Raw genomic sequence first — 26,257 nt, forward strand, 5'->3', positions numbered from 1 at the left:
AACTTAGAAGCCAGAATCTTCACGGCATTCTTGGTAGAGCCATCAGAATGTCCCTGTCCAGCCACCATGCAGAGCAGGCCACAACCCACATGTGGGAGGAAACAGACATCTCCTCCAGACCTTCAGGACCACAGGAGACCTCACAGTGGACCAGGTGGCCCAGGGAGGAGAGAGGTGCAGGGAGAGAAGATGAGCAAGGACAGAGCCGGAGACCAAACATCTAAGTCACCAGCAGGCAGGTAGGGAGCCTACAAAGGAACTGGATAAGGAGCCCACCAGGAGGGTGGGGAGCCCCAGGAAGGAAGTGTTGCCATGGAAACCAAAGAGGAAATGATCACCTAACTCCAGTGTTGTAGAGAAATCACAGAAGTTAAAGACTAAACGGTAGTTCCAGGTTGGGTTCAACAGTTAAGGCAGTCACTCAGCTCGTAGGACTACAGCCCCCACCCTCACACAGCAGAGGCACTCGGGGGATGGGCGGGTGCCAGGGAGAGAGGAATGGCATAGGCAGAGGCTGGGAAGGGACAAGAAGTTTAGTCAAATAGGGAGAGAGTCAAAGCAGTGATTGAGGGTTGATAGGGACAATCGGGTCTCTTTTCTTTGTGAGAAGGAAGAGTGAGGCAGAAACTAGCAAAGAAATGGTAACCAAAGAGAGTCATGGGAGCAAAAATGGGCCCTCAAAGGGCAGAGCCCCAAAAGCTGGCACAAGGAGGTGTACAGGATACAGGGAGAGGAACGGGAGGACAAGCTTCCTTTGGGGCAACAAGGAAGGTGGTGGTGGAGGGGGCAGGAGGGTCTCCTACAGAGAGGGAAGGAGAAGTTTGAAAGTGGCCACTATGGGGAGTAGAATTCCTATGGCTCTGGTGGGCACATGATGGGGGGCTGACTTTCTCCAGCAGCATTAAACTGCCCCGGTGCCAGTTCTGAGAAAGGAGTGTTTGGCTCAGTCCATGGCTGGGGTGTTGCCTGGGGGGACTGAATCCAAGAAGACTGACGCAGGAGATGTGACCTACCTGCAAGAGAGAGGTGGCAGCGATGCTTTGCAGAGTCTAAGCAGGAGAGGAAGAGAGGAAGGCAGGAGGGAGCCCAGGAGTAGGGAGAAAACAGGGGTCTGGGATGTCCTGTGCTGTGATTCCAGCATGATTGACTGAGACAGGCATAAGGGAAAAATTATGGAGAAAGTGAGAATGTTTAATCCTAGACAATGACATACGTGGGTGGTAGAGAAACAATGATAATAATTAGAGGTGACCGGGTAAGGCAGTGGAATCTAAGATGGTGGACATCACCACCAAGGGTGGCCACCGAAGATAATTAGTTCCTAAGTCCCACAGCTCAGGGGAGACCCAGCACCCTATCCCTGGGATGTGGACACTTAAGAAAATTACATTCTCAGAACGGCACTCTCTTTGTGCTGATGAACAGCCAGAGATGCGGTGGTGACATCTGAGAGCAAGCCCCCCACTAACTGGGTGAGAACCAGGGCTGGGACCACAGTCAGACACTAGGCACTGTGGTCTCTGGGGAAAGCTCCAGGGTGGCAGCCTTGACTTCCCAGGGCAAGGGATATCTTTGTGGGCTGGCCTCATCCATCCAATGACCCAGAAACAGGGGAAGCATCCCCAACATACACAGTGAATGGGAGTGGAAATAAGGCACAGGACTTTGGAGCAACATTGTCTCATAAAGAAACAAAGGCAACACGGTACAAGCAAGCCAAGCTCCCCTGTAGGGAAGGATTCCTTACTTGTTTTTCCTGCTAATGAGTCTAATAATTTATGTCCCCCTCACACTGGGCTTCAGTGCCAGCATTAGGTACCAATCAACTCTGCTACGTAAGTATTACATACATTATCTTATTTAATCCTTATGACAACCTTGAACTTGAAAAATGTGAACTGGCTTACATGCAATTCTACGTGAACACTTCTGCTTACTCAAATAGGGAAATGCATAAGGACTTAGGCAGAAAAATTAGTTTAAAATCTCCTTTACTCAGCCAAACACCTATTCAAGTAGGTCAACTTGACATCTACATGCAAAGAATGGATTTGGACCCTTACCTCACAACATATACAAAAAATTAACTCAAAATCTATCATTGACCTAAGTATAAGAGCTAAAACTATTAAAATCTTAGAAGAAAACTTAGAGGTAATTCTTCACGATCTTGAGTTAATCAAAGGATTCTTAGATATGACACCAAAAGTATGAGCAACAAAAGAAAAATTAAATAAATTAGACTTCATAAAAATTTAAAACTTTTGTGTATCAAAGAATATTATCAAGAAAGTGAAAAGACATCCTATGAAATGAGAAATTTTTCACAAATCTTATATCTGATAAAGGTCTAATATCCAGAATACATAAAAAACACTTACAACTCAATAATAAAAAGACAGACAATTTAAAAATGGCCAAGGGACCTAAGTAGATACTTCTCCAAGGAAGATATCAACAAATGGCCAGTAAGCACATGAAAAATGATGGACATTGTTGGTTATTAGGGAAACGCAAATCAAAACCATAATGGGATATCACTTCATACCCACTAGCATGGCTATAATCAAAAAGTCAGATAATAATGAGCTTGGCAAGGATATGGAGACATTAAAACTCTCATTTACTGCTGATGGGAATGTAAAATGGTACAGCTGCTTTAGAGAATAGTCTGGCAGTTCCTCAAAAAGTTAAACAGAGAATTACCATATGACTTAGCCATTCTACTCTTAAGCATATACCCAAGAGAAATGAAAACATCTGTCCATACAAAATCTTATACATGAATGTAGCTGCATTATTCATAAAAGTCAAAATATGGAAGCAACTGAAAAGTCCATCAGTGGATGAATGAATAAGCAAAATGTGGTTTATTTAGAATAGTATTCGGCCATAAAAAAGAAAAGCAGTAGTGATCCATGTCACAACTTGGATAAGTCTCATAAACATTTAGCTAAGTGGAAGAATCCAGACACAAAAGATCACATAATGTGTATTTCAGTTTATAAGATATATCCAGAATAGGCAAATCCATAAAGACAGAAACCAGAGTAGGGGGGAGAGCAGAATGGAAAGTGATTATTTAGTCAGTATGGCGTGTTTTATGGGATAATGAAAAATTCTGCAGCTAGAATGAGCTGATGACTGCCAAGCACTGTGAATACACAAGACAACACTGAACTGTACACTTTAAAATAGCTAATTCTATATTATATGAATTTCAGCTGTCAGCAGTGTGGTGAGGGGCTGCACAAAGATGGAAAGGACACGCCAGTTCTGAAAGGGACACGACAGCTGCTCTCCTCTGGGCTGGGGGCAGGTGGCTCTGGCTGAAGGTGAAGAAAGTCAAGGCAGGCTGTGTCATTTCTCCAGGGTATGGTGGTGAGGGAAACCTCAAATCAGTGCCCTGGGCTTCCCCGGTGGCTCAGTGGTAAAGAATCTGCCTGCCAATGCAGGTGACTCAAGTTCGATCCCTGATCCAGGAAGATTCCACATACCATGGAGCAGCTAAGCCCATGCATCACAACTATTGAGCCTGTGCTCTAGAGCTCGGAAGCCGCAACTACTGAGCCCATGTACTGCATCTCCCCAGCCTGCGCACCCTAGAGCCTATGCTCCACAACAAGAGAAACCACTGCAATGAGAAGACTGCACACCACAATTAGAGACGAGCTCTTGCTTGCTGCAACTAGAGAAAAGCCCTCACAACAACCAAAAATTAATTAATTAAGTTGTATCTTAAAAAAAAAACAAAAAAAAACAGTGCCCCGGTATCCTCTTCTGTCAGCAGCTACTGGTCTGAAGGTGACCAAATTCAGTTCTGATAGTGCTGTAACCCCAGGCTGCAGGTTTAGGGAAAAGCATCAGAAAAGACACAGCAAAGAAATTCACAAAGGAAAGGTGTTTATGTTTCTTATCTTTCCTTAAATGGAATACTTTGTTGCCTCCTTCCCCAAGTTTAAACATATCTTCCTAATTAATAGTCTACTACAGTTCATCTTCCAAACCCCAGACATTTCAGAACAGATAGTCTCTCTAAGACCATCTCATCAACTCCTCATTTTAAGGATGGGAGAAGTGAGGCTCAGAAGGAGAAAGGAGTTAGTGACAAAAACAGGATGAAAACCTGGTGTTTTGTCGTCTAGCCCCTTTCATATTTACTGATGCACAAGTCATTGTTTCAGTACAGAAGGTAAGGATGCTGGGAGGAAGGAACAAGGTTTCAGGATGGTGGGTTAATTGAGAGGGCTGTGTTCAGGAAAATTCTGAAACTTGCCAGAAAGGGAAATGATGACATCTGTGAGTGTTTCTCATGTACCCTATCCATGTGATGGCTCAAAGCTTGAAGAGAAGAAGGCAGGGAAAGTGCACAGCGAGGAAATTACAAGACTTGGGTGCAATCTCTAGGCCTCCAAGCTACCCCCGGGTGATAGCTGAGGAACTGTAGCTCATTTTAGCATCCTGACATGCCTTAGTCACCTAAGGAAGAAGTGGGCCAGCAATGGAGAGGTGCAGGTAGGTTAGAGGATGACCTCGAAGACTGTGCCAGCCTGTCATTATTGCAGGTCTGGGAACAGGTTGAGGGCATGGAAGAAGCCAGACCATGTCCTCATGTCAGGCAGAGCCCATGGCCAAGGTGTTTCTTCCATCTTCCCTCCTGCCCCTGTAGTGCTCCCACCATAGCTGACACCTTCCAGCACCATGGCATGGCATGACATTTGCAGCCACCCTGCAGACACCTGCATCTCCCAGGTCTGGTCGGGAGCAGCCAGCTGGCCAATGATATGTTTTTCCCTGCAGCCAGGAGCCCCAGAGGGGACTCGCAGCTGGCAGGCCACTGGCCCAGTGTTATTTTGAGATCCGGCTCCGTGATGGGCTGTTGTGACAGCTTTGTTCCCCCCGGGCCCCTTTGATTTGTGAATCTCCCTTTGTGGCTCATGGGGGATGCCCAGCCCTGCTGTTTCTGGGCTCCAGTATCCCCCTCAGCTAGGCAGGCCGGGCCAGCTGCCATGGGGGTGGCAGACAGAGGGCGGGAGCAGCAGGACTCGGAGCTGAGCAGCCGCTGGCTTGGGTAGCTCAAGGCTTCGCTTCTAGGCAGCGTGGGGCTGACTGGGTGGTCGTGGAAGAATGATAAGTGCCTACTCAGAGCCAGTTCTGAATGGCTGGATCACAAACCACAGGACTGGACAAGGGCTGCCCTGCTGTGCTTGGGCCTCGGCCCGGAGCTCTCCACAGCGTCTGTGAGGCTCGGGGCTGGACCCCAGAGAAGCTGCCGGAGACTCGCAGGGCAGCCAGCCCTTGGGAAAGAGTATCTGGGGCCTGGGAGGGCCCTGCCAGCCAAAAAAGACTCCAGGCCTGTCAGACAAGGTCTGTGGGAGCCCATTTGTGGCACTTAACTTCAAGGCAGGCAGCGTCACAGAGCAGAGAGAACAGCAGAGCCGAGGACAACTGGGTGTACATCCCAGCTCTGCTCCCAGCTAGTGCTGAGACCCTGGGCCCGTTACTGAACATCTAATCTTTCACCTGTAAAAATGGAATTCTAAGGTGCTCTCTGAGTTGTGAAGGCTTTAACTGAGCTGTAACACATACAGACACGCTCAGCAGTGTACCTGTTTGCTTAATGCAATCACACACACACATACACAGAGCTGCCTGTCTCCTTCTGTGCTCCATGGGGTAGAGATGGCTTGTTTTCAGCTGCTGCCTGGCTAAGTGTCCCCTCGATCCTCATGATTCCATGAATCCTCCCTGAAATTGATACATTCCTAAGTCACTGAGGGCCAGACTCCAGACACCAGACTAAAGGCAGCTGAATTCAGCATATCTTGAGTGCTGACTCCCCACACCAACTTAGCAGACACTTCAGTCAACAGACCCTTTTTTGGCAGCTGCAAATTTCATAGTTATGGGTGTTTCTTCTAGCTAGACAGTCAACTTCCACAGGGCAAAGTCTCCTCCTACAGAACGGGTGAAATGTGGACCCCAGATCAAGGCTTGTTGACTGAAAGAAGGAGAAGGAGGGGACTGAAGAGCTTTGTACATCCTGCAAAGTGTGACTCACCCCAGAGTTTCAGGGTCTCAGCCCCAAGGCCTCAACCACCTGGAGGAGACGGCATGAGTGTCACACCTTATTATGCATGTGTCTGGGTTGGAAGAGGGCTTACATGTCCTCCTGCCCAAGCCCCATAAGGTGATGCACATCCCCATTGACAGCTAGATCAGCTTCCATCGGGACTTCACCAGGGACAGGCATTCACTCCCCTTTGGATAGCTCACTGCATCAGTAAGGCCTCCAAATGGTGAAACTCTGCCGCATGTAGCCTGTATCAGTTGAACCTTATTCCCCTGCCTGGGGCTGCACAACACAGAGTCCCTCCTCCTTCCTCAAGACAAGCTGATGACACTCTGAAGATTCCATGAGTCTTCTCATCCCCTCCCAAAACACTGATCAACCATTGATCCATCTTACCTTTCAGGGAAGGGTTCCAAGAGCCTCATTCTCTTCTGCTTTTACCATTGTTGTTTAGTCGCTAAGTCGTGTCCGACCCTTTTGCGACCCCATGGACTGTAGCCCACCAGGCTCCTCTGTCCATGGGATTTTCCAGGCAAGAATACTGGAGTGGGTTGCCATTTCCTTTTCCAGGGGATCTTCCCAACCTAGGAATTGAACCCGGGTCGCCTGTGTCTCCTGCATCGGCAGGCAGATTCATTACAGCTGAGCCATCGGGGAAGTCCCTGCTTTCACTAGAAAGGGACAAATGGACCGTCAGCTTTACACTGAAATAAGAGGGCTCTGAGGATGTCTTGTGGAAGCCGGTGCTGACAACCCTCCCCTGGGCCATCTCTTCTTGAGGACCTCTTTAAAGCCTGGGCCCCCTCCCCTTGGGGGCTGGGGAGCTCTCTTTGGTTCTGCCGGGGCCGGGGACCGTCTTAGGTGTCTGAGAACTTCACCCTCACCCCTAATCACACAGGGCAGCTTTGATCTGGTAACTCTCAGCTTTTCCATCAGAATTCAGAGGGCAATAATAGTAACTGTTTGCTTGTAAAGTGCTTGGAGCTCAGAGGAGAAAAGGTGTCAGACAAGTGTGAAATGTTATTACTGGAACAGGTCAGAGAAGGGAATGGAAATTCACCAGCAGAAAGTAGGAACTCAGAGGAAGCCATTCGTCAGCTCCTTCTGAACAAATGGATACAGGAAAGGGGGTCTTGCCTCTGCAGCTAGGCACACCCCTGGTCAGCTGGAGGGGCTGGAGGAGAGGCAGGTGAACCGAGAGGAAATTCCTGCTTTCTGGTGTCAACACCACCAAACTCATTTACTAGACATGGCTTCACCCTGAAGATTTTCTCTCCATTATATGCTAAGAGAGGCTGCCAGCCCAGCCCGGGTACCCGGAGCCCCCATGCAGCCAGTTCAATTAGAGAAGAAGCCTCCAGAAGAAAGAGGCCTTTGTACCCATCTTCTTGAAGAACCAACTTGTTTCAAACGGGGATACACCAGGCAGATAGAGCAAGCCAACATGTGTGACGTGGAGACGGACAGTCAAATAGACTCCTTTGGACACACAGATAATTCAACGAACAAAGAAATTTTAAAAACTCCAATTGGTACTCTCAGAAATTCAGGAAAGAATATCTTCTTAGACACATAAAATATGATCTACCATTCCATGCCCTCAAAATGAACCAAAATGTAGAGTCAAGGAAATCAGCCAGAACACACAGCAGAAAGACATGAAGAAGGAACTCTAATTGAAATCACCCATACATTCTACTAGGATGAGCAAAAAAAATATCATATAATATTTTAAAACACGAAAGATAAAGAGAAATTCATAACCATTGAGAGAGAAAACAGAATCACCTATAAATGAATAAGAATCAGACTGGCATTTCATTAACAATTGTTGGCAACATGGGAGATTTTTAACACATACTATGTTTCTTAGAGAGCTTCACATGTGGCTCTAGTGGTAAAGAACCCACTTGCCAATGCAGGAAATATAAGAGACATGGGTTCCATCCCTGGGTCAAGAAGATCCCCTGGAAGAGGGCATGGCAACCTACTCCAGTATTCTTGCCTGGAGAATCTCATGGACAGAGGAGCCTGGTGGGCTGCAGTTCATAGGGTCGCAAAGAGTTGGACACAACTGAAGCGACTCAGTACAGCACACAACACATGTTCCTTAGATGGGAAGACTTCGTGTTTTAAAGATACTAATCCTCCTCAAATGAACCCAAATATCAGACTATTCTCCCTAACTCCTGACAGCTAAAGCTTGTTGCTTAAGGATCTTAAAACTGTAATCAGTACTGCAAACAATCAGAGGACGGTTCAGAATTTAATGATGGTGGTGATGGAGATGGTGGGGAGAGGTGTTGGTAGCAGTGGAGCTCACGGCACTGGGGCTGATGGAGGTGGTAGTGAAGTTGGGATGGCAGCAGAATCAAGAGAACAGCCTCTTGACAGCAAGCATCCAGGGACAAGAGCACCAGTGGCACCCACTGTCCTGAGGATATCATTCCTCTGTGTTCTTGGTTCTCCAGCCTCTCCCTAATCTGACCTTTTTACAAAGCCTGTTTCCAAACACTCCCCCTTTTCACTAAACTATCCAGTATCCTTCTATTAAATCTCTTTTCTGCCTAAGTTAAATAACACCGGTTTCTATTGCTTGGAATCAAGAACATTGACTGGCACAAAGAATTTTCTAATCCTGAGAAAGAATGAGCTTTTATAAGCAAGGCATGGAAGCAGAAACATTATTTTGAAAACAAAATACTGACTAATTGAACCACAAAGCTTAAAACAATCCAATAGAAAAAGTGACATACCCCACTTCAGACCTAAGGACACACACAAAGTGAAAGTGAGGGGATGGGAAAAAATGTTCCATGCTAATGAAAATTAAAAGAAAGCTGGAGTAGCAATACTCACATCAGATAAAATATACTTTAAAATAAAAACTATTATAAGAGATAAGGAAAGACACTGCATAATAATCAAGGACTCAATCCAATAAAAAGATACAATAATTATAAATATTTATCAACATAGGAGCACCTCAATACATAAGGCAAAGGCTAATAGCCAAAAAAGGGGAAATCAACAGTAACACAATAATAGTAGGGGATTTTGACATCCCACTCACACCAATGAACAGATCATCCAGACAGAAAAGGTGACATATCATAGACAAAGAGGAAAGATTGATAAACATATGATAAAATGCTCACTCTTTCTAGTAATTAAGTAGGTGAAAATTAAAATAATGAGATACAACTTTTACCCTTCAGGTCAGCAGAAATATAAATGATACTTAACATCCAAGGTGTAAGCCGGTGGGAAAAACAAACTCTCTTACAATGTAATGGGGAAAACAAAGAAGAATTACCTTGACTGGAAAGTGAATGGTACCGCCCCATACTTGATGCAGGAATTTCTTCTACTCAAAAATATTATTTCAAAATTTGTTATCCTATGAAAATACTTGCACAAAACACACAATTGTTAGTAGCTAGATTATTTTTTAAGATTCAAAAACTGTGGATAACGTAAGTATTACCAACAGGAGTGTGGTTAAACAAAATATGGAAAGACATAGGAGGAATTAAAAGGAATAAAGTGTTCAGTTGATCTCTACTGATTTAGAAGACCCCTTTGTGTATTGTTTAGTGGGGAAAAAAGCCACTGAAAAACAGTCTACGTGGTGTGATTCCATGTCTCCTTTTAAAACTTAAAACTGCAAAAAATTGGCTTAGATCACATTTTTTTTCCTTATACACCTCTGTAACAAATAATACCATACAATCATCAAGTTCTATTTTTGCAATTTCTTAGCAAAACTAAAAGTAGAAAGGAACAGCATCAACAGGAATATCCTTTCAGGGATAAATCACCAGGAGGGTTTCACTATTGTCATTGTGTCATTGTGAACCTGCTATGAACAGGCTGGATGAGGGGTGGAACTTCTGCTATGTCCTATGCTTTCTTGCAGTGATAAGTAGAAGAGGCAGAGGGTATCTGGTTTTATCTTATGGCCCTAGAAAAATTCCTCTGGAGTCTAGGTCAAGCGAAGGAAGGAAACACTGAAAAGAACGATCATTACGTTGCTTAAGAACTACCCTGGCCACCTTAATATTCCATCAGAAGAGTGAAGTTAACTAGAAGAAAAGCCCCTATGCAATAAACAGAATCACAGAGAGATGAAAAGATGTTTGTTTGACCCAGTAAGTACAATATACTGTGCCACAGCACATCCTGATTGAATATTACTAAGGGGCTGCCTGTATTTTTGAGCCTAAAGTCTCTTTGATTTATGGAGCCAAAGTAAATGACAAGCAGGGCCAATAAAAATTCTTTAGAGATTCAGGCTTACTTTCCATTTCATTTTGTAGAGGAGGTGAAAAGACGTGCATGCTTGTAATGGGACTTACAAGCATGGGTTTCTCAGTGAAACTCATGAACCACAAATGGGGCATTTGTTCACCTATGTCAAGGGCATTTCTGTTGTCAGAAGGGGACTTCTGTCCAGGGCGGGCCCCGAGGCAGGAGTATAGCTTCATCTGGGGGAGGCCTGAGCTGGATAAACATTTTGTCCACTGCTGGGAGTCTACTGAGCAACCTCAGGGGGACCCAAGGAACACGGTTGTCCAGGAGTTGGGTTTCTGAAAAGCGTGATCCACAGCCCCTGTTTCCAGTGGGTCAGCCTTCCTGTCAAAAGAACCTGGAGGAGAATGGACTTCAGAGAAGTGAGTGTAGTCATGAATGAATGAGTGAATGAATGATCTGTTCCTTACCTAAGTTGAACCCTTGCACAAAGCCTGAGAGGAAATATCCACTGAAAGTCATGGGAGGTAGTGGGCTTGAGATGAATTTGGGTTCAAACCATACTCGTGAGTAACTTTGGGTAAGTCATTTCTTTGAACCTTGTTTTTTTCTTCCATTAAATGGGCATGATACCGTCACCTTCACAGGACTGGTATTCATATTAACTGACCTACTATATTAGTTTGCTGGGGCTGCCCTTAACAGAGGACCACAAACTGGGGAGCTCGAACAACAGAAATCTACTGTCTCACAGTTCTGTCGAGGGAAGCCTGAGGCTTGATGTATGGAGGCTAGAAGCTCCAAACTGAGGCGTCAGAAGCTTTCTGGGGCCTCTGAGGGAGTGTCTGTTCCACACCTTTCCTCTGCCTTCTGGTGGCTGGCTGTCAATCTTTGACGTTTATGGGCTTAGCAAAGACAAACTCCAAATTTTGCCTTCATTTTCAAGTGGCATTTTCCCTGTGTGTGTGAAAGTGAAAGTGAAGTCGCTCAGTCATGTCCGACTCTTTGCGACCCCGTGGACTTTAGCCCACCAGACTCCTCCATCCATGGAATTTTCCAGGCACCTTTTGTATAAGGACACCAATATATAGGAGCCCACCTTAGTGACCTCATATTAACTAATTACATTGGTAATGACTCCATAGCCAGGTAAGGTCACATTCTGAGGTAATAGGGGTGAGGACTTCAACTTAAATGTCTGAAGGACACAATTCAACCCACAAGTGAAAATAATGTAAAATGACTGGCATATTATAGTTCCTCAATAAACATAAATAAAATAATTGCATGTTGAAATACTAATATTTTGGAACCGTTGAGTTAAAAAAACATATTACTGGAATTAACGTCACCTGGTTTTCCCTTTTTTAATGTGGCTATGAGCACATATAAAATTACATATTTGGCTCCTATCTGTGGCTCAGATTCTGTTTCTATTGGGTGGTGCTGGTCTAGAGTCTGAAGCAGTAGACAAAGCATGAGCTTTTGAATCAACAGCTCCACGCTCCAATCCAAACTCTGTCGTTACCAGCTTTGTCAACAAGGGCAAATGATTTAACCTGTATAACCCTCAGATTTCCCATACATGAGGTGGAGATGAGAATGGATTTCACGGTATTGTGGTGAGGATTACGTGGGATCAGGTACATAGGATGCCTAGCAGGAGTTTGCTACCTGGAAAAAAAACTTGGTAAATGTGTGTCTCCAACCCCCTAGTTAGGAGGAAGAGAAAACCACACGGTCTAGGCGCTCTTAATCAGCACCAGATGCAGGCCTAGTGGCTTTGCAAAGATGGAGTTCTGAGAAAGCAAAGTGAGCGAGGGGAAGTTCAAGCATGCAGCCAAAGTCCCCAATGTCACTCTGTGTGAAAAGCTTTTAGGGTTTCGGAGGAGAAGGTCTTTATTTGAATTTATCTTCTTGCATTTCTTTCAGCTTGCTATAAAACGTGGAATGTGTCCCTGCTAAATAGAGAATTGTGCTGCATCAATACTGATGCTTCATGTCTGATGAAGTCACAGTTGTACAGTGTGTGATTTGTTCTTGTTCTCACTGTCCCAAACCCAACCTTAGAAACTTTGGGGAGTTGCTTTCACCTCCTTGTTTTCAGGCCACCTCTATCTCCCAAGAGCTCTGGGAACTACACCTTAGAGCACTCTCAGAAACCAGTCCAAGATAACCAGCCTCAAATATAATAGTTCAGTTCAGTTCAGTCGCTCAGTCATGTCCGAGTCTTTGTGACCCCATGAACTGCAGCACACTAGGCCTCCCTGTCCATCACCAACTCCCAGAGTTCACCCAAATTCATGTCCATTGAGTCGGTGATGCCATCCAACCATCTCATCCTCTGTCGTCCCCCTCTCCTCCTGCCCTCAATATTTCCCAGCATCAGGGCCTTTTCCAATGAGTCAGCTCTTTGCATCAGGTGACCAACGTATTGGAGTTTCAGCTTCAACATCAGTCCTTCCAATGAACAACCAGGACTGATCTCCTTTAGGATGGACTGGGTGGATCTCCTTGTAGTCCAAGGAACTCCCAAGAGTCTTCTCCAACACCACAGTTCAAAAGCATCAATTCTTCAGCGCTCAGCTTTCTTCACCGTCCAACTCTCACATCCATACATGACCACTGAAAAAACCATAGCCTTGACTAGACGGACCTTTGTTGACAAAGTAATGTCTCTGCTTTTTAATGTGCTGTCTAGGTTGGTCATAACTTTCCTCCCAAGGAGTAAGCGTCTTTTAATTTCATGGCTGCAATCACCATCTGCAGTGATTTTGGAGCCCAGAAAAATAAAGTCTGCCACTGTTTCCACTGTTTCCCCATCTCTTTCCCATGAAGTAATGGGACCAGATGCCATGATCTTAGTTTTCTGAATGTTGATCTTTAAGCCAACTTTTTCACTCTCCTCTTTCACTTTCGTCAAGAGGCTCTTTAGTTCTTCTTAACTTTCTTCCATAAGGGTGGTGTCATCTGCATATCTGAGGTTATTGATATTTCTCCTGGCAATCTTGATTCCAGCTTGTGCTTCTTCCACCCCAGCATTTCTCATTATATACTCTGCATATAAGTTAAATAAGCAAGGTGACAATATGCAGCCTTAACATACTCCTTTTCCTATTTGGAACCAGTCTGTTGTTCCATGTCCAGTTCTAATTGTTGCTTCCTGACCTGCATATAGGTTTCTCAAGAGAAATTTCAATTGAGAGAAGCCAAATATCCTGTCATGGAGAGAAGGGTCTTATCTTGATTCGGTTGGCTAGATGTTTATGTTAAAGGCATGGGTGTATGGGGGTTAGGGTGAGGGGGATGGTGTGTTTATTGGCTGTGCATTGAGTCAAAGACCATGGTGGGCTGCTCAATGCATCAGATGGAGTCTGGAGACACAAGGAGTCCAGAACACTGGTCCCAATGGCTCTATGTGCATGGGCTCATCTGAAGAAGTGATCAGTTCTACAGACCATATTCTAAGAAGGAAAATTGATTGGTGGGGCTTGTCCTAAGGAAGATAAGCAAGTAGGAACCAGGTCACGTGGAAACTATTGGCAGAATGGGAAGGTTTACTCTGAAAAGTGGAGACAGGGGAAGTCTATAAGAGTTGGGTTCCTTCTGTGTGAAGAAAGTTCTTGTCTCACTCTGCTGGCCCCTTTGGGTGTGACACAGACCAGTGGGTAAACTCTCTGAGAGAGAGGTGATTGTCTTCCATGGAGGAGAGTGCATTTAATGATTGATGTCTTCCCTTATTCCTAAAAAGATTTAAAATAAATGAAACAAACAAATGGACCCCCAGTTCAACAAGGTGTTTTGTTAGGCTCTGGGCTCCATGTCCCTGGAGACATCCGAGTATCTGCTGCCTGTGCTCCAGAGTGGAGGCCTTGGTTGAGGGAGAACCTCCAATTCTGGACTTAGAAGTGCAGACAGAGCTCCTGATAGCAGGTGGGGTGTTCCCATGAGGTTAAGAGGACCCGCCTGCTACCTGCTCCTCAGCATCACAAATGTTGGGGCACTCTCAGGTCCACGTGCATGTTTGTGAAGTTATGCGTTTGGTTTGGAACCTTCTTATCTCCTGAAAACTACACCTTCTATTCGTAAATTTCACTTTTCTTACCCCTTCTCCAGGTTCTGGTAACCTCAGGCTCCTGACCCCACCATCAGGGTGAAAGAGACTCCCAGACCAACCTTTCATCTAATGTCCACATACAAAGGAAAATCCAAGCCAAGAGTGGACAACACACAGCTGGTGTGGATGGAGGAGGGTTGAGTCAGGTTGAAGGAAGAGTATCCAGGGCTGAGGAGGAGCCTCTGGGCTGGGGTAACCGTGTGTGCCCACCTTGGCCTGGCTCTTGTTGTTTTCACCAGCCCTGCCTGCACCCTAGAATGAGCCAGCCCTGGGGATGGGCTTCTGTTTGGGCCGGGTGGGAGGTGCTTTCAGTGTTTTTCAATTGCAGTTGCCTTTGGGGAATGGGAAAGAGTGAGTCAGACACAGTTATTTGAACCTAGGACCCCCAGCCTGAACTCTGAGGAGACAGGAAGGCGCATGGGTTAGTCATTGTGTTTCTGTGGGCCATGTTGGGGTTGGAGTCTGCTCACGTGTTTTGCCATCACTAGCCTTTCCATGGGTGGGACAGGATGCTTGGGAGCAAGGGCTTTCATGGAATTGCCCAGGGCCAGCAAAGCACCCCAGCCTGGAATGCTTTTCAAGGCCTCTGAAGACCACAGCTCCCCACAGCTCTGGACAAGAGATGGGGGGGGGCGGCGGCAGGGAAAGGCCAGCCAAGAAGGGACTCACAGAGCTCCTCATGGTCAGATTTAGGCCAATTGGCTGGTTTAGAACAAGTGGACAAGAGGACTTATGCTGCTCCTTCTGGGCACATGGACAGTGGAATCCTCAGGTTGGCCTTTTACATGGGCGATCAAGAACCTGAAAGTGTATTCACACTGTTTGAAGTAGCTGTTACACTCTGAGGACTGTAAATAATTAATTCCAGATTTGAAAAAAATAAACTACCCAAAGATGGTCACTGCACTATTATTTATTACAGTCAATGCTTAAAAGGGACTAATTAACCAATAATTTGACTAAATTAACCTACTTCATGTTCTCAGTCACTACTTGTGGTATTTAGGAAAATTTTGTAATTACATGGGAATATGTTTGTGTCTTTCAGTGAAAAACATAAAATCACAATACGAATGTATATAATTGTATAGCCCCAGCTGTGTGAAAAAGCAAAAACACACACAGGAAAAGTCAAAGATGGAAGATACCAAAATGGTAGTTAACACTATGTAATAGGAATGAGGATTATATTTCTTCTCTCTTTAGTATCTTCCAAACTGCCTCTGATGAGTGGATATATTTGATCATTATTTCGATGTTTTTCAAAGTTATCTTCAGGCTTAAAGCAAATCAGTAGCCCTTCCGTGCCTCCACAAGTGGTCCCATGTATGGTAACAGAGAATAAGCTTTTTTATGCAAGAGGTTTCTGTATTGATGGAATTCAAAGAAATTTGAAGGCTCATATTATAGAAAGTTGCCTGAGGGTGAAAGTGCTAGTTCCACCAAGCAGCCACCGGTCAGGGCTTTCATCTTGCCCTCCCCCACAGATCTCTACAAGCCCCAGAGAAACCTGACCAATTTTCAGGGGGAGTTCTCAGTCCCCCATGAGGCAGCAGGGGAGGAAATATCTACCTTCTGGGTGTCCCTGACACAGCCCAGGGATGGACAGACCCAGAGTGTGGACTGACTATGCATTCTTAGTCTCCTGACACAATTCTGTCTCCTCTTCTCATGCTGATGGTCACAAAATGAAAGATTTCCTCACTCTTCCCGTGAGTCTGGCCCCAGGACAGAGAGATGCAATTGTCACATGTGTCCCATTTACCAGCCTCAGAGGCTCTGACATTCATTGTGCCAGAGGAGTGATGACATGACTCACACGTGGCAGGAACTGGCACGTGTCTTTATGTTTCTCCATCACCACTGTTACTTTCCTGTTATCCCCACCAAATCAGGATGTTTTTGCCCTTCAGTTGGGTGTGCTTCCGGACCCCATGGACTTGCACAAAAATAGTATTATGGTCTTAACACAAGAGCATCTATCTCTGAAGGGATTAGGGACTATCAACAAAGTGATTAACTACAAAAATCTCCTATTGGAACAACATGAAGTCTCTTGTTTCTGCCTCTGCCTCTGCCCCTGAGCAAGGGGGTGGAACAGCTGGCAGATATCCCACCTGGATGAGACAGATATTGGATCACAGACATGACTGAGACCTAGAACACATCTCTTCATGATTGTGCTGAGAGTCCCAGGTATGCATCCCTTAGGGAAGGAAAATAACATAGAATTAGCGCATGAGCTCACGGGCCAGGACCCTGATGCCTGTCCCCTGAGTTCCCAGGGAACACGAGCCTAGCACGAGCCCTGGCAGGAACTGGAGGAATGTGGCTGAAAGGGCCATGATGCTTTCTTGCTCTAAAACGCTTGCAGCCCTGGAGCTCCCATCAACCCCAGTCTCCCAGGAGCCTGTCTCTGCCTACCCACCTTACATCTGACTACCCCCCTTCACCTGGCTCAACCCAGCCCTTCTGTGAACTAATGGAAACACTCATTTCAGGAGAAGAAAGCTGTAGCCGGGAGAGCCCAGCCCCCCTGCTCTGGGCCTGGGCCGGGGGTGGGGGGGGCAGTCCCCAGGGTGGGCCAGCTGGGGTGGCCCATGGCTTCTATTCTTGGGGCCCAGTCAGGAGCACAGACACCCCCCAGCCACCCACACACCTAGTCAGACACATATCTGCCAGGCTGCACCATAAAACCCTAACTAGGCACATAAAAGTTGCCTGCCAGCCCTCCAGTGCCTCTGCTGGCTCCAGAGAGCCTCCCAGACCAGCCAAGACAGACGGAAAGGGTCCGGACACAGTGGCACCAGGGTACACAGGGTCCCCAGATGCCTGACACCTAGGCACAGATTGTAGCCACAGCAAGGCTGTGATGGCCAGTTTGAAGAATCACCTGGCTGACCCCTCTCTTGGGAGTAGAAGAGACTTGGCATCACCAAAGTGATTTAAGGAGTGATGTTTAAGCCTCGGGATCCACCAGGCAAAGTGAATATTACACCAGATGCAGACACTATGCTTGGAAAATTGAAGATCATCCAAGGTCATACAGTCAGAGGTCAGTCTAGTCCTCTACCCCTTGTTGTCTGCTAGGGATAGCTACTCTCCCTTATTGTTCCCCTCCATGGACGAGGCTTTAGAGAACCACTGTTGGGTTGGCAGGAAGTTAGACCCTGTCCTCAGGAAGAGCAGAGAGCTACTGTTTCCAGAATCCCAAATCCAGGGAGGGTGATGGCTCCAGGAGATGGTGTGGTTGGCAACCCCAGACCTGATCCTGCTTCATGACTCTCTTAGTTAATTAATTGTCTTGCCTGAAGGGAGGACCCTGGCCCTAGGCATCTGCCCATGAACAGTCTTTGAGTTTCCTAAACTGCCTGGAAAATCCACATCTCTTCTTCAGTGGACACCACATGCTTCTGCCTTCTTTCCTAAAGACTTACCTCTGCTGTGCTGGTGGCTGACTGTGCAGAGTCTACAAGGGCCAGGGGTTGCCTTCCACTCTACTTGCAGTTCTTGGAAAGACCATGCCTCTTCCTCTCCCTCCGACTCTGTATACTCCCTTGGCTGGAACATCCCTCTTTTCTCTCCCCTTATGCTATTTCCTTCTCGGCCCAGTCACCACCTCCTCCAGGAAGCCTTCCTGGACCTCTCCACCCAGGCTCAGTTAGGTCTCCCAGTGACATCTCTACCATCACTTTCGCTCCACACCTACCTCTCTAACCTCATCTTGTGACCCACTCCTCCTTGCTCTCTGGTCTTGGAAGCCTTGAACCCACCTGCTTTTTCTGCATTCCCAGAACTACCTGCCCCAGCATTCAGCTCATCATAGATCTTCAAGAAACATTGTTAAATGGATGCTGAACAGGAAAAAAATTTCCATATCCTATGGATGCAATGAGAGTCCAGAAACAAGACTCCAAAGAGCCCTGTTAGTAGACTGGGATGAGGGCATGAGCAGGGCCAGCACCTCCCTGAGTTGCTCTTGAGGAATGTCCTGATACCTGCTCCAGTCTCCTGTCATTTTGCATGTGGGACCAGATGCCATGCTGGCTTACTGACTGCCCTGGATAATGGCAGTGGGGGGCTGCTTAGGGGCCTATCAGTGTTCCAGAATGAGGGTGAGGTGCAGGGATGCAAAGAAGACCACCAAGGGAGGATGTGGGGTGTAAAGGTTGCCCCTTCCACACCACAGCCCTGCCAGAAGGCTCCATGGAATATCACAGCATTTCACATTTTCTTATAATCCCTCTGCTTCACCAGGAAGGATGCACAAAAACTGACTGATAGGTTCAGAGGAGGGAAAGTGGTTTGGGAGGTGAGTTTATTCCTGCTTTCATGCCCAGGCAAATTAGAAGCAAGCAATCAGAGCCCAACCACCTTACCTCACATGGTAGGTAAAAGAAATTGGACCCAGACCAAATGGCAAATGTAACAATGTATAATAATAAAGTGAAATAAAATAAACAACATAGGACAAAACTACAATTGCATATTTAATCTGTAGAAGAGGCTGTAACAAGGCTTAGAAGTATAAATGATATAAGAAGAACCAAACTTGATTTTATAAAACATGTAAAACTTGATACATTAAAAAAATTAAGTTTAGTAATAAACTTACTGGACAGAAGTTTAAGATATGCACATAAGTCCTGTAAATATTCATACTCATTGATCAAATAATTTCATTTCTGAAAATCTGTGTTTGGTATTATTTGCAAAAGCCAATATTTTAAATGTGGAAAAAATATTTATTGCACAAAGATGTATCTTTTGGTATTGTTTATCATAGGAAAAGTGAGAGTAATCAATAAGAGAATGTTGGTTAATTGAACCATGGTAAAGCTAATCAAAGAAATATACAGTCAATTAAAAAATGCTTTTGTAAAAATTTTTTGCATTATAAAGAAATATTTATGCTCCAAAGTTTAGTGACAAATGAAAAATTCAAGCATGTGAATCCAGAATGATGTCAACCATGTGAAAACAAAAGACATTCACAGAGTAATAATGGAAGAGAATTGAATAATCTATTGACACTGAGTTTGGATGGTACAAAAATAGAGAATTCTTTTTATCTCTGCTTTCATATTTTCCATATATTCTTTAATGAGGTTGAAGTATATTTATAATAAGAAAGCAAATATCCTTTTTAAGCAAAGCTAAAATGATTCTGCTTTATGCTCTGACACTGTGCTGACTTGGGTGTGAGGGACTAACACACTGGCCATGGGCTCAGAGTCCCTGGTCAGAGAGAGCACCCCCACCAGCAAGACTGAACACTACAGTATTCACTATGCATAGAGATGGGCAAACGTAAACAGTAAGCCACACAAAGGAACACATATTGAGAAGCACCACATTTTACAATTTTACCTGAAGTAGGCAAATTTAATAAATACTAGAATTCTGAGTTGGGTAAAAAAAAATGCTCATAAGGGAAAAAATCGGGAAAAACTCGATAGATTGCCAACTATCTCATACAGGGCAAAATTATCCCAAGTAAAATGTTAATCTGATTAACCTAAATCTGAGACAAGAACACCACTGCAAACTGGCTCTAGAAGAACGGATTATAGTCTAGCTTGCTTTCAGGGAACTTGGCTTTAATTCTCTTCATCAGCTCAGCCTTGGTAGTAGGAAAATGTGCACAGGCCGAGGACTTTGCATTCTGGTGTCATGTGATGCACCTGCTACCCTCAGCAGGCACCATGAACATAGGAAGACAGAAGGACTACTGTCCGAGTCCTCCGGAAGCAGGTGGGGATAGGGGCGGTCCCTCATGACCTCTTGGCATGCCCCCCGGGCCCAGCCTCTCAATCTTCTGAACCCCTCCCCATGTAGCCTCTCTCTGCTGGCAAGCCTTCTCAGGGCTCCCAGGGCCACAGAAGACATACACCTGCAGCCTAGCAGTCCAGCTGTCTTCTCAGTCCAGCCTTCCCCACCCTGTTTCACTCAGTATTCCCCACAAGTCCACCAAACCATTACATTTTCCCGAAAATAGCTAAACATTGGGAAAGAGCCTAAACGTTATCATGAACAGGAATCCCCAAGAGGTAGTACCTGGCATACAGAGAAGGAGGAGGTTGCACAGACAGAGCTTGGAAAGGCAGGTAGATTGCACAATGCCGCAACGGAAGGGAGGTGAGAGCAGAGGACCCTCTGCGGGCTGGCAGTTTTCATTGGCACATTTGTCCTGTGTCAGGCAAGCCTGAGTGAGTATCAGCATGCATGGTGGAGCTAGGACTTGGGTGTGATGGACAGCAGGGCATGTCACAGGCTTGCAGCAGGGCCTGAGTCTTCCTAGGATGGAACAGAGTAGGGAAAGCTAAGGCTGAGCCCAGCATAGAGAATATACCCAGAGTGGGATATCATCCTGGGGTGTGAACCCAGAAGGACAAGGAGCTGTTCTCCATGCAGCAGCTTAGGGAAGTCTCGAAGCTGGAAATGAAGGTGTATGAGGACATCATCCCCTGTGAAAGGGTCCTATGGGGAGAGGAGGAAAGCAGAAGTGACGTTTCCTACAGCATTTGCTTCAGTATTCATTTGCCCAGGTCTGAGAGTTTCCTGGGATGCAGGACTTTCAGCACTAAAATCAGGAAGGTCCTGGGTCAGCAGACACTACTGTCACCCTAACCTTAGAGTGAGTCAAGAATAGGACTCACCTCAATCGTTTTACTTTTCATAAGCAACCCATGAGGTCCATTCACTATTATCTACATTTTACAGGAGAGAAAGTAGAGCTTGTCAAAGTCTCACACTGACTCAAGGATGAAGCCTTGGGCCAGACCTTGATCCACAGATCCCATTGTGATCTCTTTCCACAGGACGATGGTGCTTTCCAGGGGACCAGAGATTTAAATAGTGCATACTGAAGTCTAAGCTAAAGCCAGAGGTGAATGGAAGCCAGAGAAGGGAAGAGCAGTCAGTCAGACCATTCAGGCAGGTCCAAGAGGAAACTGGAGACAGGTGGGCTGATCCCAGAGGTGAACTGGGCATGGGGACTTCAGGCAGCCAGGAAGGAGGTAGAGGGCAGGGTCTCCTCCATGGTCTCTAAGGTGCAAAGCGACTCACCAGTCTGAATCTGTAGCTTGTCTGAGCTGGGATAGATGCCTGAGTCCGTGACAGGCTGAGCTGGGTTCACAGGTAGGGATTGAGGGGCTCAACCATCAGAGTCAAAAGTAGGAAGTCAGGGCACAGTTTTGGCCATAATGGGATCTGACCAGACAGGAGCCTGTCAATACCCTCTAGAGTCTGACCTATCCATGGCAGGAGATGGAATGGAGAAGGGCTGTGGAGAAGGGGGACACATTAATAAGAAAACAGGTAGGTCCCAGGAGGCCAATATTCTGAGTCTCTCTGGGTGTGAAAATACCAGTTAGGGGACACATGCCAAAGCATTTACAAGGATAGGAATGGATCGGGGACCAGCTAAACTCTAAGTGGGTAACAATAGTGAGACATGAGAACATTTTTTTTTTAATCATGCTGTAGTAATAATCAAGACCGATTTCACAAAACCTGAGCTTTATGACCTGGATCCATTTATGACCTAGTCCCATAAACCTCTCCTCTAACAGGAAGTTAGTGATGCTCTGAGTACCCCATACCAGTGTTCACTTGGATCTTGTGTCCATCTATCCTTGAAGTTCTGGATGTTCCCCTTCCCCCAGGTATAGTTGTTCTCTTAGTGAATGCCACAGTCCTTTGGGGAAGGATGGGGAATCGCCACTGCTTACCTTTGCTGTGCTTTTGCAGTCTCCCACCTCCTGGGGACCGAGCCTCTCTAGTCAATGTTTCCTGGGCCTAAAAACTGTCTCAGGACCAGAAATTGGGCGAGACAGTGTGATTTTTATTGGGGTGGCTACCCCCAGCCTTGCTTATCTACCATTGATCTCATTTTGATGTACAAATTAAGCAGTACTCTCGTTGGGCTGCCCATCTAGGGATTCTGGGTTCCTCTAGGGATTCTGGGTTCTACTAAGCATCTCCATAGCTTCATGTGAGTCAGGCATCCTGGCTGCACTCCAATTGTGCCTTCTTTTGATAACTGTTTTACCCTGAACAGGCAACTATTCCATTATCTGGGGGTCCTTTTATCCCATCTCTACTAAGGATCCCAGTTCAGCAGTAACATCTCCTATCCCAAGCCCCAGTCCACAGAGAACAGCCATCAGTGAGTTCTTTACGATGTTGATGCCCTACTCACCACCGAATTCCTTGTCACCTGGAAATGGAGAGTCCTCTGAATCCTTCCATGGAATATATAGGCTTGTAGTCCTCTGGTCCATAGGGAGTCCTGGAGCCAGATGGTCCCTGTAGATGGCCCTGCCTTGGAGGCAAGGGATCCTTCAGGGCATTCAACACAGCGTTCGGACCGTCCTGGAGAGAGGGACAGCTTTGGGTGAGGCAATGCTTGGGATAGGAGGATGTTGGGGCAGATTCAGCTGTGAGCCATCAGCAGATTACTGTCCTGGCTGCTGGGGGTGATGAGGCTTGAGTCCTGGAAGGGGTATGAGGTGGTACACCATAGCCTGTGTGTAGGGAAGCACTGCAAAGGGAGGCTGGGATGTGTCCTGAGAGCACGTGGAGACTTCTAAATTCTGGGGCACAAGAGGACTGGCAGGAAGAGAGAGACTAGAGAAAGGCTCTACCAAGAGAGATGAAACTGGCTGAGCCAGAGGATGAGAGCTTGAATGCCAGCACAAGAAGATGAGGCTTGGTCCCTCCCTCAAAGGTTTTGAGGAAGATTATTTTGGGATTGTAAAGCGATGGTACAGCCCCTAAGGGGTACACATTTCTAAAGTGTCCCTATGGCTGCCTCCCCCACCGACTTCTAACTGGCTTGCTCTGGCCAACTCACACACACCACCCCCCTTCCCTCAAATCGGCTCCCTTCAAATTGTCACTCCCCACAGTGCAGCATTCATGCATCAGCTCTAAATAGTCCCACTGTTCAGCTTTAACGAGAAGTAATACCAATTCCCATGTTTGCTCAGAGAGCACCATATTTCATCAAACCAGAGCCCATGCCGGCTCAGATTACTGGCTGAGACAATGTTCTGTAATCCTGGTTTATTCACATGTCACGGGTATTTTAGCAAAACAGAAATGAATGGCCTGAGCCACCCTAGGAAGTAACGGGAGAGTTGGGTTCCTGCCCGGGGAAAGTCATGCTTTCTCCTGCCATGGTTCTCCGAGGAGCTGACTTTGATTCTCTGAGTTTTTCCCAACTTTCAGAAAGAGAATATGGGCTGAGGAGGAGTCACAAAGTGGGTAGTTATTTCCCTATAAAATGTTAACTCCATGGATGGACTTTGCCAGAGCAAAAATAAAATCTGTCATTGATTATAAAGTCTTCTGTGCTTGTTATTTCACAGATTTATTACACTCGGGCCTGGCGGCCTGGGGGAGGCCCTGGGATTCTTGTCTCTAGCGTCCCAGCAAACCCTTCAGCCGCCTTTTCACAGCTCATGCCCCAAATGGGAAGAGGGATTTGCTCGCATTTCTTTTGTCCTAAGGGCCAAGAGCTTAGGAAACCTAGATGAAGAGGCATGAATCATTCACCCTATCCTTGGATAGAGACCCACAGATACTGATGATAAAGGCATGTTAGTTGAAGTCTATGACTTCCTAAACAAGGAAACATTCTCTCTTTTTCTTTATCTTTTCAGCTCTTGGCGCTGTGTATTAAGAAATACATTTCCTCTGCAGAACAAGGAATGAGCAGGCTGAACTTCTCATCAGATCTCCCAGAATCTGGAGCCTTTTTAAACAGGCTACAACCTCTTTGAAACACATGACAAATAAAAAGACTAGTTAATATGGATCAATGCTATTTAGTACCACCTCATGTTAAAACCTTAACGATGATAATCCTAACAGCCTACTTTTGTCCCCATTTTAGAGTTAAAGAAACCAAGACCCAGAGAAGACAAGTAACTGGCTTAAGGCCATATAATAAGAAAGGGTTGAAAACAGGGCTATGAACCTTATCTCAATCTGGAGATGCTCTCATTTCCAAGAGTGAGTTGACATGAGGCTACAGACTCAGGCATAGCGTGTTAGGGCCTTCTCGTTTAAACAGGAGGCATCCGGGGGTTCCAAAGAGATGATGGGGCTGTCCCTACGTGACAGAGATAATTAGAGTCACAAACCAACTCTCCCACAAGGTAACTGGACAACATCATGAAACAACTGCTCAGGCACATTTCCTGTGAGTTTACTTGGGGTGAGGTTCCATATGAAACCAAATGAGCTTGCTTCCCTGACTGTCCAGAGTTTGATTTCTCCTTTACTCAAGTGTAGAGCTTTATAACTATGGAGCCTCAGGTTTTCTGAGCCTAAGAAAACTCTGCTATTCCAGAATATGTGGCAGATAGGCCTGGGAGACACAGGGGCCCCAAACAATCTCTCACCACCCAAGAGAGGACATTTTTCTATCCCCAACGGTAAGTTCAAGACTTCAGAGCCCTTGATAAAAATAGTGTCGGATGGTCCCAGGACTGGGACCATTTTAGTAACAAGCTGCAAGAAATCACAGCTCTGGGGGCTTATATCTACCGACCGCCATCTCAACTCTTATTTTGAGCAGCAGCCTGAGCTGTTAAAAACCAAACATTCTCATTGGCAAGCTCCACAATTAGCCTCATTTCCACGCTAGGAACACTGTTGTGCCTGAGCTGAAGTTGCACAGTGATTGTTTCTTGTCTCAGCGATGCTGTTTGCAGGCGATGCTGGGAGCCAGCGAGGATGTGACCCGGTGGTAATCTGAATTGCTTCACCAAACACATTTTTATCCCATCATCTCGGCTACATGAAAGGGGGCCATAGTGCTCTAGTGTTCAAGACTTTACAGTCCCGCTGTTTGGCAATAAAATGAGGCAAGAAATATTAGCCGTCCCCGGCTGATGCCTTAATTCTTTCCCAACAATGTCAGAGAATCTGTACCCTACAGGTTTTAGTGCCGTCTAAAGCCTGACCCTCAGGCTGGCTTGAATGGAGCGGGAATGAGTTAAGGAGAGCAAGGAAGCTTTAATGGACACAGACCCCGAATAGCCCAGCTTGTCCCGGCCTCCTGCGGACTCACCCTCCTTTTCACAGGCCTCGATTGTGTATGGCCCCAGCAGAGACAAAACTACCCATGAGCAGAGGTTACCCCCAGCCGGTACAGGTCAGAGGCATTCTGGGGGAGAAGGGGAGGGGGGGCGGAGGGGAAGTAAGGGGCACACAGGGAAAGAGGGAAGTGAGGATGGGGGTGGGAGAATGGAGTAGTAAAGTTGGTGTGGATCATTTAGGAGGAGAGATTCATCAAGCCCAAGACTGTGACTGGGCACCTTGCCTTCGAGCAAATCGCTTTCGAAAACTGTTGCACTGGACGAATGGGAGCTATACTAATGGGAAGTTGAACATGAAGTGTGTGAATTATCAAAAGAAATAAAATGGTTCTCTCATTTTTCCAAAATCTACAGGCCTAAGTTTCCAAGGCTTTCAATGGGATGGCCTCTAATTTGACACTACAAGATCTTGAAAAATTACAAATGGGTTGTGCTTTACACATCAAACGGAAGCTTTCTCCAGCAATTTTTCAATTATTGAATTGTGAACCCTCCAAGAAAAGTAACTATTTTGGCTTACGCAACCCAGAGTTACCAAGGAATGGGAACAGCATGTTTGCAAATTTGCAGATAGTCCTTTAAAATGTAGTATGGTTAGCATCCTGGACCTTGCTGGAAGAATATAATTTTGAAGAGGTCCTTTCCTTCCCTCAGAAGGGTTCCTAAACCTTCTGTGTGGGCCTTGAACTCCTAGCTAGGTCCAAA

At 46.0% G+C, this 26,257-nt stretch overlaps 2 long non-coding RNA genes across 2 annotated transcripts; both read left to right on the plus strand.

Moving 5' to 3' along the window:
* The first annotated feature begins 70 nt into the window (after positions 1 to 70).
* LOC145539693 (uncharacterized) lies at positions 71 to 15,342 on the plus strand. Its single transcript, XR_014077910.1, has 2 exons — positions 71 to 239; positions 14,441 to 15,342. It is a non-coding gene; the product is annotated as an uncharacterized LOC145539693 (long non-coding RNA).
* A 6,712-nt stretch (positions 15,343 to 22,054) lies between these two features.
* Positions 22,055 to 24,264, plus strand: LOC145539694 (uncharacterized). Its single transcript, XR_014077911.1, has 2 exons — positions 22,055 to 22,108; positions 24,110 to 24,264. It is a non-coding gene; the product is annotated as an uncharacterized LOC145539694 (long non-coding RNA).
* Positions 24,265 to 26,257: the final 1,993 nt, after the last annotated feature.

Source organism: Giraffa tippelskirchi, chromosome 2 (assembly GCF_054371585.1).
Source record: "Giraffa tippelskirchi isolate mGirTip1 chromosome 2, T2T-mGirTip1v1.2.pri, whole genome shotgun sequence".
Classification (NCBI taxonomy): domain Eukaryota; kingdom Metazoa; phylum Chordata; class Mammalia; order Artiodactyla; family Giraffidae; genus Giraffa; species Giraffa tippelskirchi.